General features: G+C 41.3%; 1 protein-coding gene across 1 annotated transcript in view; it reads right to left on the bottom strand.

Moving 5' to 3' along the window:
• The window catches only part of LOC149552360 (ferredoxin-dependent glutamate synthase, chloroplastic-like), a 290,054-nt gene that overhangs the window by 37,135 nt on the left and 238,623 nt on the right, over positions 1-14,296 (bottom strand). The window lies entirely within an intron of this gene.

Raw genomic sequence — 14,296 nt, 5'->3', positions numbered from 1 at the left:
GAACCAAAACCAAACCCAGAATACTAGTACTGCATGAACTAGAAACTGCCACAGAGAGGAAGTTAATATTTTCTTTGTTGCACCAGGGGCATCCCTGCTATCCAGCACAATGCCCAACAGACATTACCTTGGTCTTACATACTGCAAAGTTGGGGCCAAAAGAGGCAAGCTGGGGCTGGGGCAAGAGTAATTCCCTAGGAATGCATGCAATTGCCAACAAACCACGTGCATCAGATAAGTCCGAGCCTCAAAGTCAAACTTGGAACCGTTGCGGAGCAAACCCATGGCCCAAGCCAACTCTACTACTTGTGTGGATTCATAGAGAGGAAGTTAAATTGATTATGCTTATTTTAATTAGATGTAACTGTTATTAATTCACTTTATATTAATGAAGTTGTAACAGGGATGAATTCATATTGATTGAACATCAATATTATTTTTAATTAAAAATTGAAGAATGCAACTATATCCATATGATGTGAGAATTGTTAGAGCAGGTTAGCCTATTTATAAAGGTCCAGTAGTGTTTGAATTGAACTACGATAGTATCTTATAATGTCTAAGAGTTGAATAATTGATATAGTTCTCAAGCTATTTCATAACTAAAGTAAGTAGAAGTTGGTAGCCACTAAGGGTGTAAGTGCACAGATGGTAGAGGAGCACACTTCCACATCTTCGCAATTATGTAATGCTATGACTTCCATTAGCAGAGCAAATATATTCCTTGGCGTATGGTTTGGTGGATGTTAAAATTTGCTTGGATACTTGACTTAACAAAAATTCCATGTGAATTGGAAAGAAGCACTTTTTCTGAAAGTCTATATGCCCTCACATGAAGGGTTTTTCCCAATCAGGGATCCAAAGTTTGGAATGGAGAAAATGATATCCTGCTAGGGCATTGAACTTAAGGATTCCGTTTCTCAGGAAAGTTTGAATAAAAGAAATTACTCTCTGATTTCAGTTGATTTGAAAACTCTGAAATAAAATATAAAATACTGGAATTAAAGGAAGGATTGACTGGAAAGCTTGTCAGGCTTTGGCTTGCCATATATCCTCCGTGGAATTGGATTTTGATTGATTAGTTGAGGTATTTTCCATCTGAACCTTACCCAAAGGAAAAATCTAAATCCAGGATTTTAAGTGGGATCATAGATATGAGAGGGAGTAGAACTTTTCCTTCAGGGATGTTGTCCTGGCTTTGATTCCACATCATGTTCTATGGGCTCTACTCTAATGCAGTTCTGTCTTAATAATTTGCTGGCAAAACATTGCATTCTTCTAGTTTTCACAAAAAATAAAAAAATGGAAATATTTATGGTGCTTTCATGTGTTTGCTCAGCCCGTAGGTGAACAGGAAAGAAACTTATAATCAATGCAAAATACTATTCATTTATCAAATGCTTTCCGTACACAACAATGATGTTTCATACAATGATAATGATGCCCAAATACATAAGTGTTCACAACATTTATAATATCCGATATGGTGCCAATGAAACGACACAACCGTATCCGCATCGGTAATTGCCTAACTACCTATTTAGCCAGACAACATCATTCCCCCAAAAAAGAAAAGTCATCTTCTGGTGACTCAAAAACTAACAAAATGAGGAGACAACATACAAACATAGAAACAATATAGACTAAGGAGAAGGTTGCATCCCTGAAGTGTTCTGCTGCTGGCACAACTCATAAACTTGATCAGTGTGGATGCATAAATCCTTTTGCGTCCATGTGTTAACTTCCACTGCCTCCTTTAGGAGAAGTGTGGCCTCCATGGCTGGGCTTGGGTTGTCTGCAATCCTTGGTCGGCCGCTTGCAATATTTGTTTGGCCTTCTCCTTATCTTGCAAAAGTGCTGCTCACTCAGTTGCCCATGCTGCCTGCTGGCTAACCAATTCAGCAACTAACTTCTCTCGAGCTTCTATCTCTATTGTCGTAGACCTCACCATTGCAATCCTTTTTGCTTCCCTATCCGCCTCTGCACGCTTGAGCATAGTAAATGCCTTTATATGCCCCCACTATCTTGTGTGCCAACTTCTCCATAGCAGTGTTGCACGGTCCCAACTCAGGCTCTGTAGCCCAATCAGCCAACATTTTCGGTGTTTCCATTGTTGGCCATCTTTTGGCCTCAAAAAAGGAGCAAAAACGCTTAGGATAGACCCCTCGAAAATAGGCTCATATCAAATGTAAGTCCTTACGAGTCAAAACCTAATATCCAATGATTTGTCCTCTCTCCATCATAACCTCCATAGCTCTAATGTATGCCTTGCATATATCCTCATCCGACCCATAATCCTCTTTATCCACATCGTCGACATCCCACTCTATATTTGTATCCATCCCTACCTTTATTGTAGTAGCCACGTCCACAATCGATGCAACCTCCACTTCTCTGGTCACATCCTCAGATTGTGGTACTCCCACCTTTTATGGCTCTAATATGGCAGCTACTGCTGGGGATACCTCTCCATGCCTCGTGGATTGAATGGAGGGACCGACCTCTACAGGAATAAGTCAGAACTGCTATCTCAAAAATAAGCTGACTCTGTCCATCACCTCAACCTTCTCGGATTGTGCTGGCTGGGCCTCAGCCAACAAAGATGAAGATATGGTGACTACAGCGTCAGAGCCTATCACATCTAGTCGAACCTGAGGTTTAGGCTCTGGTGCGTGCATCTCTACTAACACTGCTGTTGGTGCAATTGGATCTGGTGAAAGATTTTGTGGAGTCATAACATCTGTGGTTTCTATTGTGGCCGTCGGTGGAGTGATGATAATTGGCCATTGCCTCTGGCGAAATGGAGGAATAAGCGAGGTAGTGGTTGTCAAGTGTGTCGAAGTTGGCAACTGGGGAGGGGTGAAAAATGTGGACCCTCTGACTGGCATATCGTTCCCAACTTTTGCTGAGGTACTCTCTTCCTTGGAATCGACCCCACTGCTCTCTATGGTTTCCTCCCTTTCACTGTTCGTGTCCCCGTATACCTCCAACCCCTGCAATACTTTTGACCGGCCATAGTTCCACTCGTATTTAAATGCCTCCAGTAGAATACTGGAGGTTCTCTTGGTGCCAATTTTCCCCTTGGTGGAACTTCAAAGTCGGCTACTAGAACTTAATGAAGGGTTGCTTCCAGAAACAAGCCGATGGCATAATGTGGCATGAAAATTGTTTGATGTTGTAATGTCATAAACTCCTCCATCTTGTCTGCGAGGACCATGGCCCAATCATACACAGTACCATTCATGATGTCGTTCATGAATGTAATTTGAGGCAGGGTGATATCTGAGGCCCTACTTGCCCCCGTCAACCTGCTTTTAATTACACCTACAATACATCTCCAATGTCCCTCTCGGATGAAATCTTGCCATAGTCCTTGGCTTTTGGTACCTTTCACCACATACTCCAATTCCTTTGGTGTGAGGTTGTGGGCCACCAAGTTTACCCAAAATTCTTTGTGTTCTTGCAGCAACTTGTGATTCTTGGCCAACACTTTGCGGCCTCCTTGGCCAAGAATGCCAAAAACCCTACTGAAATCTCGCAGGTTGAAAGAGTCATACGTTGCTTCTTGTACAAAAATGTACTTGTTCTGCTATTCTTGTTGTACGTTTCTATCGTAGTTCTTAGGATCAACACAAACAGCCAAATGGAGAACACTGGAAGTTGTATTACCCAATGTACTTGCGCCTGTATTAGAATTTGTTTGATGAAATCTGTATCTTCAGTTTCTTGCCACCATCTTTGGCACTCATTGCCATTCAACCCTTCAAACTGAATTGTGAGGTAGGACAGGTCGACCTTCACTTTCTGTTTCTTGCTGCTGGATGTTGTCAGCCTTGCAACTTGAACTCCGGAAGCCAACACTTGCATTCTTTTCCATACTATTTACCTTCAACTGGTCTTTCCACTGCCTTCTCTTCCTCGTGGAATGCATACCAATTGATTGTCTCTTATTTTGTCTTTATAATACAAAACAAAACGGTTAGTTTATTGCCAATTTTCGCGGAATGTTTCCATCTTCCTGGCGACTGAGTTTCCTTCTCTTTCCTTGCGCAATGTTTCTCTAGCCGTCTCCACAAATATCGTCCTGTTTGCTCATTTCCGCGTATGGTGAGCCCTTCTCTTCTTCACACGAAATGGCTCATTACGTAATCCTTGATTACTTCTCTGCAACCGCTCCTGAAGTTCCTGTCTAGCCTCAGAGTCTCCGCGAAAGTTGTCACTTCGTTCTTTCCCGCTTTGCTACACTCCCCCGCTTTACTTCCTTTGCTAGTCAGCAAAAGTTCCTTGCTCTTTGCCTCTGACCCTAGTGGACGTTTTATAATGGCAATTGTCGGTGGGATTTCTAATTTAATTTTCATCCTCTGTCTATCTCCGCAGGGGTTTCTTTCTATTGTGAGCGACACCAGTGGTTTGTGGGACACTAGTGTCTACGGGGCCCTTAATGCCCACGGGACACTTAATCAATAGTTTTTTTGTTTCTTTAAAAATTTTGAAATTTTTTTCTCCTTTTTTTAAAATTTTATTTTATTTTATTTTTAATCACCTAAGTCTAATTTGCGATGATCCCTTACTTTGCCTCCTTGTCATTACTTGTAAATTGTTAGCTTTGATCCATTGATGGCATTAGGAATCTCACCCATCCAAGGTCCATAGTTTTATGGATCCATTGTCACCGACTTCTCTCATTTTATACGGTCAAAGCCATTTAACCATGAATTTCCTTGGTTTTATCTCATTGCGGCTGTTGTACCGGAGCATGAGTTGGCCTAGCGGAAACCTTGTTCTTTTCAAATGTTTGTCGTGCCACGCCTTTCGATGGGTCTGTGCCACCTCTATCACCCATGGTGTTGTTAATTTGCGTTCATCTAGTTTGTTTAATTGATATAGGCGTTCACAAGACTCTCCATATCTCAAAGTCTATTTTCGATTGCAATTTGTAGACTTGGGAACATAAATTTGGCTAGTACTACAGCTTCTTGGCCAAACGTTAACTAGAATGACGTCTGTCCAGTTGTGAGTTTGAATGTTGTGTGGTAGACCCACAACACCGAAGGCAACTTTTCCTCCCAGTCTGCTTGTTTGACTCCGCATGATTTATATATGATGGCCACCAGAATTTTATTTGTCGCTTCCGCTTGGCCATTGGCTCGTGGGCAGTAGGGACTTGACATTGAATGAAATTTTTTGAATTCTGTTGTCAATAATCTGATCATATGATTGACAAAGTGACCCCCTCTGTCACTTGTCAATTGAATAGGTATGCCATACCATGTGATGATCTGTTCATACAAAAACTTAGCCGTACTGATTGCAGAGTTGCCAGGTAGTGCCCATGCCTCTACCCATTTTGTTAAATACTCCATGGCCATCACTATGTATTGACAACGTCGGGCCCTACTTGCCTTCATCGGACCCACGAAGTCTAATCCCCAACATTCAAACAACTCCTGGGCGTGGGATGGGTTTAATGGCATGAAGTCCCTCTTGAGTGGTTTACTAGCTCTCTGACATGTATCACAACTCAACACCCATTCCCATGCATCATTGTAAAGTGTGGGCCACCATAACCCAACAAGTAGAACTTTTTGTGCCGTTGTGTCGGGTCTCATGTGGCCGCCTGCCAGACCCTCACGTGCTTCCCTTAGAAACTTTGCACTTCTTCTTCCATTACACATCGCCTTAGCACTTGATCAAGACCCATCTTGTACAGGAGACCATTTATTAGTTAGAAAGTTCGGCTCCTTAAGATTAGCTTCCGCCATTCGCCTGGTGGCATCTCTCTGGAACATTGAGACATCGATAGATATTCCTTGATAGACTTGTACCATCCTGGAAGAATGATGATTCTGAATAAGTGTACATCTGAAAAATCATCATTGACCCCTTCCGGTGGCTCTCCGGACCTGATTCGAGAAAGCTAGTCTGCATTGACATGACTCTTCTTTGGTTGCATAATGATGGTGAAGGTGAATTCCTATAGTAGCAACAACTATCTACTAATTCTGCCTTGGATAATTGGTTTGTTCACTAGGTACATCAACGCCTAGTGATCCATGTAAAAGGCAAATGGGGTAGCCAATAGGTAATGTCTGGATTTTTGTACCGACTACACCATCCCTAGAGCCTCCCTTTCAGTGGTGCTAAAATTCTTCTCAGCTTTTGACAGTAGCCGACTTGCAAAATACACTGGGTGATCGAAGCCATGGTCACCAGTTTGCGCCAATGTTGCACCTATGGCGAAGTTTGAAGCGTCCACATGGATGTGGAACTCCTCCCAGTTTGGGTATGCCAAGATGGAAGCCCCCAACGGTCTATTTTTCAACTTTGTGAAGGCAGTTTCCTGGTCTAAACTCCAGATGTATAGTTCTCCCTTCCATGTCAACTTGTCCAGAGGAAGAGCAATTCAGGTGCAGTTCTTTATGAATCGTCTATAATATCCAATGTGCTTGAGAAAAGACTTGACCCTAGATACCTCCTTCAAGGCCTCCATTTCCACGATCACCCTTACTTTATTAGGGTCGGTCTTCAATCCTGACTTGCAAACAATGTGCCCAAGTAGTTTGCCTTGGGGAACCATAAACCGACATTTTTTCGGATTCAGTGCTAGCCTTGCCTGCCAACACCTCTCCATAAATTCCTAGAGTGTCTTCAAATGGTTGTCATGTCCATTGAAGATGGACCAATCATCCAAAAAAAGCTCGAAAGTTGCTTATTGACATTTTCTCAAATATGTGCAAAATGATCCTTTGAAATGTAGTAGATGAGTTACACAATTCGAAAGGCATTCAATTGTAAGCATACACTCCATCCTCCACCACAAAAGTAGTTTTCAGCTTATCTTCTTCAACGATGGAGATTTGGTTATAGCTAGAGAATCCATCCATGAAGTAATACATCTCATGTCCTGCCACTTCTTCCAGAATTGTGTTGGTGAATAGGATTCTTTTATTGTGACCGCATTCAAGCACCGAAAATCTACCCATATCCAAATTTGGATCCTGTCCTTCTTCATGGATATCACAATTGGTGACACCCACTCACTTGTTTGAACTTTAAATATTATGCCGACTTCCATTATTCATTGTATTTCCTCCTTGATGCGGGCTGCGTAGTTCTTGTTCATTCTATATAGTTGCTTCCGCACAAGTATGGCTCTAGGTACCAAGGGTATGTGGTGGACACACATTTCTGGTGGGACCTCATTTAAATCCTTATAAGTCCACACAAATACATCTTTATACTCCACAAAGATTTTAAATGTTGCGGCCTTCAGTACCGGGTTCAAGTCGTCTCCCACCAGTATGTTCCTCGGATTCTTTGTGTTGCCAAGATTAGTAGCCTCTACTGATGACTCTTCATATCTTACAACTTTCCCTTCAAAGCGATAGGTGGGACTTTTGTTGATCTCCACATTGCCTTCTTTGTATTCCACGATTTCTTGTGGAAATACCTCCTTCTCATCTTCCGGCTCCTCGATGCCAAGCATGTAGGGATGGAAGAGCTCATAATCTTCCATCTACTAATGGAAAAGTCCATGTAGTGAATTGGTCTCGTCTCCTGAACATTCTTCCAATTCTAAAATGCCTTCGTCATTCAAATCCATACGGGGCTCTTCCCTCATTTGTTCGATGTTCCCCGTCTGGTTTAGACTCCGACGATGATGCCATTTCTTTACTTACTATTTGGGTTCGGAGCTCAAAGCCAAACTTTTGCCCTCTGCTTTCCATCGATAAAATATTTTTCTTCGATTTGTGATTTACTTTTGTGGCCACCAGCCATCCTCTTCCAAGAATGGCGTCATATCCCTTTTACTTCAAGGGAATCACTACGAAATCCAACACAAATGGCTTCGTCTTGATAGTTACTTGTTGAGCCACCAAGGTCCCTAGGGGCTTTATCCCCTGCAGGTTGGCGTTGAACAGGTTGTTGTGGGCAGCCACAAGCTAGGCTTGCCCAATTTCTTCCACGTCTCCTCAGGAAGAACGTTCACCCTGGACCCACCATCCAGATGGTGTTCATCAAGATGGATCCAAGGATTCCCATCTTGACCACCGTGGGGTGACAGTCATTGCTTACTGTCAGCAACATGGGATTTGTGGCCGATCCTCCTAGTACCGTTTGTTGTTCCTTTGTCTCCAACAGATTTGCGTGGGCATTCAATAATGCCGTCCTTAGTTGTGGTATCGTTTGTAATAGGTCTTTAAGTCTAACGGGCACCTCCATTTGTAGCATCTGATTCACCAAGTTGTTCTCTCCCTCCGATCGTCCAGGAATAGTATCTTTCATATCTTTCCTAGCCTTCATTGCCCTTTATACGTCTTTGTGCCTCCCACAATCTTTGCTTCTCTGTGCAGGGGTCAGGATAGGTGCCCTATTTAGCGTGGTTGCGGGTGATGACCAAAACTTTTTCCTTGTTGTCGATGTTAATGAGGTTTACTTATTTCGGGCAGTTAGCATCTTCATGGTCCCCTGGACCAGACCATTGACATAATTTTGAGGAGTGTCGTTCATCAGACACTCTCTAGGAAAGTGGCCCCATTGGTTACATGACCCACATTGGATTATGGGCCTTCCCTTGGAATCATACTGTATCCAATTCCTATTGTCATTGCTGCCCTATCCTCTTTGGTGGTTGTTTCTGTAGCTGCTGGATGTGGCATTGTTGTTGCCCTGGGTCTCACTATTAGTGTTCGAAGTGGATGGTTGTTTCTGTGTGAATAGTATCTGCTGACTTCGTGTCTTCATGTTGAACAAGCACTCCTTTGTAGAATGACCCAAGATCTGACAGACATCGCACATTGCCTTTTTAGGGCACGCCTCCTTTAGTTGGACTTTCTCTTTGCAATCCGTACACCATATTTCTCCTTCCTCCATGTGACTAGTGGCTCCTTTCATAGACTTAAACTCTTTCCTCATTTGCTCCAAGCCCTTTTGGAGGGCCTGTACTTTCTTGCTGGGATCCTCCTCGTTGTCTGCACTACTTTCCACGTTAGAGGACTCATCACTCTCAGAGGAGGAAGATTTACTTTTCTTCTTTTTCTTTGTCGTCTTGCCCTCACTTTCAAAGTTTAGGGCACGGTGGTAGGCATCTATATATGATGTAGGTGGGACTATCTTCATTTTCCTTCTTAATGCCTCGCAGAGTCCTTCGACAAACCAACATTTCTTTAGTTCATCCACGAATTGAGTACCCATCCGGCTAAGAAGATCTTTGAGCCTTCGATTGTAGGCTTGAACAATGTCCTTCCCTTGTTTACAGTTGTTGATCTCCGCCACACCCTCATTGTCATCCTATAGCAGTAGAAATTCTGCTTGGAATTCTTTCTTTAGATAATCCCATGTGGCAATCTTTGCCTTGTCCATGTCCGAGAACCAATCCACGACCACTCCCCGTAGGTTGGCAGGGAACTGGTGCAACCACTTGTCCGCATTGGTGACTGAGTTGGCAGTCCATATAGTTTCGCATGTACGGCAATGCTGTACAGGATCTTCCTCCCGTCGCCTGTGAACTTTTAGAGTTTTTTCTTTTGAGACATTGTGCTTCTTGCCCTTTGATTACCACTAGATCGTGTTGCTGAACTATTAGAAGTTGGTCCCGACGAGTTGCTTTGACCACCGTGCAGTGTTGCTCCGACACTTCCTTGTGCCCCGGTGTCTTTTGTTGGCCTTGCCTCCTCTCTTACTTCTTCACAAGTTCCCTCTCGTAGTGGTGTACGAGATGAATGTAAAAATTGCTCCTTTGTCTCCTCAAGCACTACTAATCTATGCCATGTTCCCTAGAGCAATTCCTCGTTGCTCCATCCCCACCGTTCCAGAGAATTGTGGCACCCTTCATTGGTTCTTGTGAACCCCGCTATGACCATCACACTAGGTGATTCCTACGGCTACCCCTCAGTCCATTCAACAAGTTGTCTTATTCTCCATCGTCGTTCGACTTCCCCACGCACATTGTAATTCATCGATTTCTTCCCTCAAATTCCTATTCTTATTTAAAAGATTGGGCATTTGACATATAACATTATTTTTTAAAAAACAAACAAAATAGAACACTCTTTTATTTATTTACTCTGTATACATCATGTGTCGACTTATGCGACAATTACAAACTTTTGAGTGCCCTTGACACCACGGTGCAAAAGCTCACGATTCAGTTTTTTGACACAATGTGTCTCTCTCTTCATAGAAATTCCTGAGGGTGTTTTGTTGATGGTCCTTTTGTTCCACTTCTCTACTTTTTTGTGACAGGTATGCCTACGCAATTAGGTGGGGAAGTTGGCCTAGGAATCGGTTTGTTGTCGGAATCGCATGCATGGCATTCCACATTGTGTTCTGTGAAATGTCATTCTCCACGGGTTCTCTTCTTACAAACATTTCTATGCTTACACGGTAGAGAATGTGGAAGTTTTGGGTTGCTTCATGTTTGCCTTCGAGGAGTTTTATTTCCTCATCCTTGTTCATTTTTCAATTGTCTTCTACAGGTATTCCCATCTATCCTTGACCTTCTATTCGCTACTTCCGGATTAGAACTGGCAATGGCGCGAAATGTTCAGCCTGTAGGTGAACAGGAAAGAAACGTATAATCAATGCAAAATACTATTCCGTTATCAAATGTTTTCCGTACACAACAATGATATTTCATACAATGATAATGATGCCCAAATACATAAGTGTTCACGACATTTATAATGTCTGATATGGTGTGAATGAAACAACACAACTATGCCCACATCGGTAACTACCTAACTACCCATTTAACCGGACAACAGTGTTCTGATAATAGAAGCATCAAGAACCATTTTGGAGAAAATGCTCCAGGGTACCTCTTGTACATATCAAGTTCTATGCCTGCATCTAGTGCTTTCTTCTTGTAAGTCAAATCTGAGTCCTTGTTTGTAGTATTTATCAATTGGTGTCGTCAATTCAAATTAACAACTTTATAAGGCCTACAAAAGGAGCACTCCAAGCAAATCAAATAAGATTATTATAAAATATAAGCAAAAAGGAAGTCAAATGACATGACAAAGAAATGATCATCTGGGTTTCTAAGATATGCCTTCACAAAAAAGATGCAGCTTCTGTGGATTTAAATTGTGGAAAGAACACAAAGCCATTTGCAGCTTGCCAAAGAGAGAATGTCATACTGGGAAGTAAAAGAAATATTCAAAAACCATTTTTGCACTTTTTCCAATTAGGTGCTGAATGTCAAAGTGCAACTAGAAGAAAAAGTGTTTTTCCATTTAAGTTACAAAACTCAGCTTCAAATTAGAGAATAAAAAAGAGTGAAGTTTTGACCAAAAAAAAGAGTTTAAGTGAAAGAGTGCCATGTCAATGAAAAATTATAAAATGAAATCACATACAACAAATTCTGACATACAATTAATTCATTAAACCAAGAAATGTTTCTTCACTCAAGTGACAAAATTCAGCATCAAACAAGAAAAAAATGTAACACTTAACACTTGGGTGCATGCCTAGCCACATAAATGTCGAAATGTCACTTGTAAAACATGATAAAACTGCATCATAAAAGGAAGATAAATATATTAACGTCTAAAGAGAGTCCAAGGGACTGCCAAAACAAAGCAGAAGCCAGCCCACAATAGGGACACCAAATGACACCCGAGAAGAGGAAACAACTTCAACCAAAAGCAAGAAACAACAAACCGAAAACTAATGACTGGAATCAACAATGACAAATTCCATAACCAAAGGGTAGGTGAAAGTGCGAGAGGAAACCCCATGCCAACCCTAAAGACCTGTGGAGGTGTAAGAAGAAGACAATTGTTGAGCAAAAATTCTATGGGACCTCACTGATCTGATATGGGGGGAAGGGGAGGGCTGGTAGGGAGGAGGCGCAACTAGCCACTTGATGCCACACACCAGAGAGCACTAGTAAGAAAGAGGTGATGATTTGGCTGGAGTGTTGTCTCAAAGGAAACTGACACTAAAGATAGTGGTCATGTAGCCTCAAGGCCTCTTGAAGATAAAGAACTATACAATGCTAGTCTATGAGCTTAAAGAAGGCGTAGAAAGAATGAGTCTTTCTAAACAAGAAGTAGAATCTACCCTTGGTCTCCTAGTAGATAGGACACCAAAAAATGAAGTGCATCTCCAATTCAACCTCCCCCAAACTACAAAGCTAGTAGACACTATTCTCTGTAGCTAGCTGATGGTCGGTCAGATGCATAGCCATTGTGAACCTAGTCTAAAAGAACTTGTAATGTCCCCTTTTTGGGACATTAGGAAAATACAAGTCAACTTCCAAATATTAAAATGACTTGTAGGGACCCCAAAGCGCATAATTTCAAAAGTGTCATTTTATTATTATAAAGGTCAAAAGGTGACTTATTTGGAGCTAAGTGAAGTTTTAAAAGGGACATTTTAATTTAAGAGGGAAAAGGAGATAGAAAGAAGAAGCCGAAGAGTCACTACTTGGGCTTAAAAGAGAACTTATTTCATTTCAGTATGCTTGGGATTGAGTTTCATTTGCAGATTTCTCTTGGAGAAACTTGGAAGCTTGCCACTTACATCCTTAGAAGTTGAGGATGGAAACCTTCAAGATCTTCTTGATAAATCAGATGCAAACCTAGTTCAACTTTGTGAAGAATTTGAGATGGAGTTCACATTGTGCATACAGTTTCTTTCTTAGTATTTTCCAATTTGATTGTGTTATTGTATATAAGATTGAATTTGGTGTTATGTTGTTGTATTGCTGATCAATATATTACGATAACTTTGATGTATTTAAATTTGGAAATATTTGGTGTTTTTTGGTTTAAACTTGAAAATGTGCATGCATTTGTGGTTTGATAATACCAGTGTAACACGGAAGCGCGTATCCCCCCTCCTCCCCCCCCCAAAAAAAAAAACAAAAAAAAATCCCAACATCTTGGAGACAGGGATGCACGGAGGATGGTGGGATGCCATTCTGACATCTCTAGTGGCGCCATCAGTTACAAATCTGGTAGAGACGAGGAATGCCCCGATGTCCCTTGAGGAGACAGGGGGTCGGAAACAAGTCCCTTGACTTCTCCAAGGAATGGCTTGGCGCCCTTTGTCCAACCAAAAAAATAAACTTTGTTTAAAATAATTGAACATTTTTTAATATTCTATTGGGCATATTGAATATCATATCATGTTGCTCAATGCAATCATCTTTATAATGATATACTTTTGCTAAAGCCCAAGCTGAGTAGGTAGGGGTAGGTGGAACCAGCATCTCCGGTAGCAAATTCGTCTGACAAAGTGGATCTGGGGTGAGCTAGCTATTCCCTTGAAACTTTTGATATTGATGACTGCTATTATTTAATATTTACAAAATAAAATTAAAACTCTTCCATTTTCTCATTTGAGTATTTAAAATTTTAATAATTATTGTTCAATGTTAGATGTTCCACTTTCATGTTCAATGTTTTTTGCAATGTTCAAGTATTTAAATTTCAGAAAATTAGTATTTTGCATCTTTTTGTCTTATATTGTTATAAATATTTTAGCATTTTCATAACTAGTGTTCCCCACTGTCTCCTTGCTGTCCCTCGGCTATCCCCAAATTGAGCCCCCTTTGTCCCCCCGTCACGACAATCCCTAGGGTGGTGTGACTATGGATAATACTGGAATTTATTTGTAAGGAATTTGGTTAAGTGTCTCGAGTGGGATATTACAGTAGTATTAGAGCAGCTTATTGTACTAGTGAAGATTTTGATTAGTTCAGTGTTGGACGATCATTCTCTCATGGTGGAGAGGTTCAAAGATTGGAGTGAACAAGAAAGATATTGGTTTTGAAATATTTATGCCTATTGATAAATACTTCTATGGGAAAAGAACACTTCAATGATTAAATGAAATATTTCGGATGACTTTCTCATTTTTACCGTCTATTTAAGAATAACTGTTGGCTTGTTTTATAAGTTGAAGTTGTAGCTGCAAGTATAATGGGCCAAGCTCTGTCCTACTTGACTATACTGAGGAGCTTTGTGACAAGACAACAGACAAGAGGACAAATCTTGTAGCTGTTTTAAATCTAAAACTGAACAATTGATGGTCAAGTGAGAAAGAGACTGCCACCGAGATTTGAAGAAATGTCTACGTGAACTTGTGACGGTGCTGGCGAAACTTATCCCAATGACACTGAGTCTCTGAATCGAGTCAGAATGAGAGTTTCTATGTGAGATAAGAATTTCTTTGTGAATCGAGAGCCAACACCTATCCATTGTCACTAATAACATAATATAATATCGAAGGCCTCTTTTTCTTACATCTGTGAAGGTTGAGCAATTCATCCGTTTAAAGCTTTGAA

Source organism: Cupressus sempervirens, chromosome 6 (assembly GCF_028749045.1).
Source record: "Cupressus sempervirens isolate cs-2001-9-10 chromosome 6, ASM2874904v1, whole genome shotgun sequence".
Taxonomy (NCBI): domain Eukaryota; kingdom Viridiplantae; phylum Streptophyta; class Pinopsida; order Cupressales; family Cupressaceae; genus Cupressus; species Cupressus sempervirens.
The sequence above is the reverse complement of the archived record's forward strand: the minus strand, read 5'-3'. Positions and strand labels throughout refer to the sequence as shown.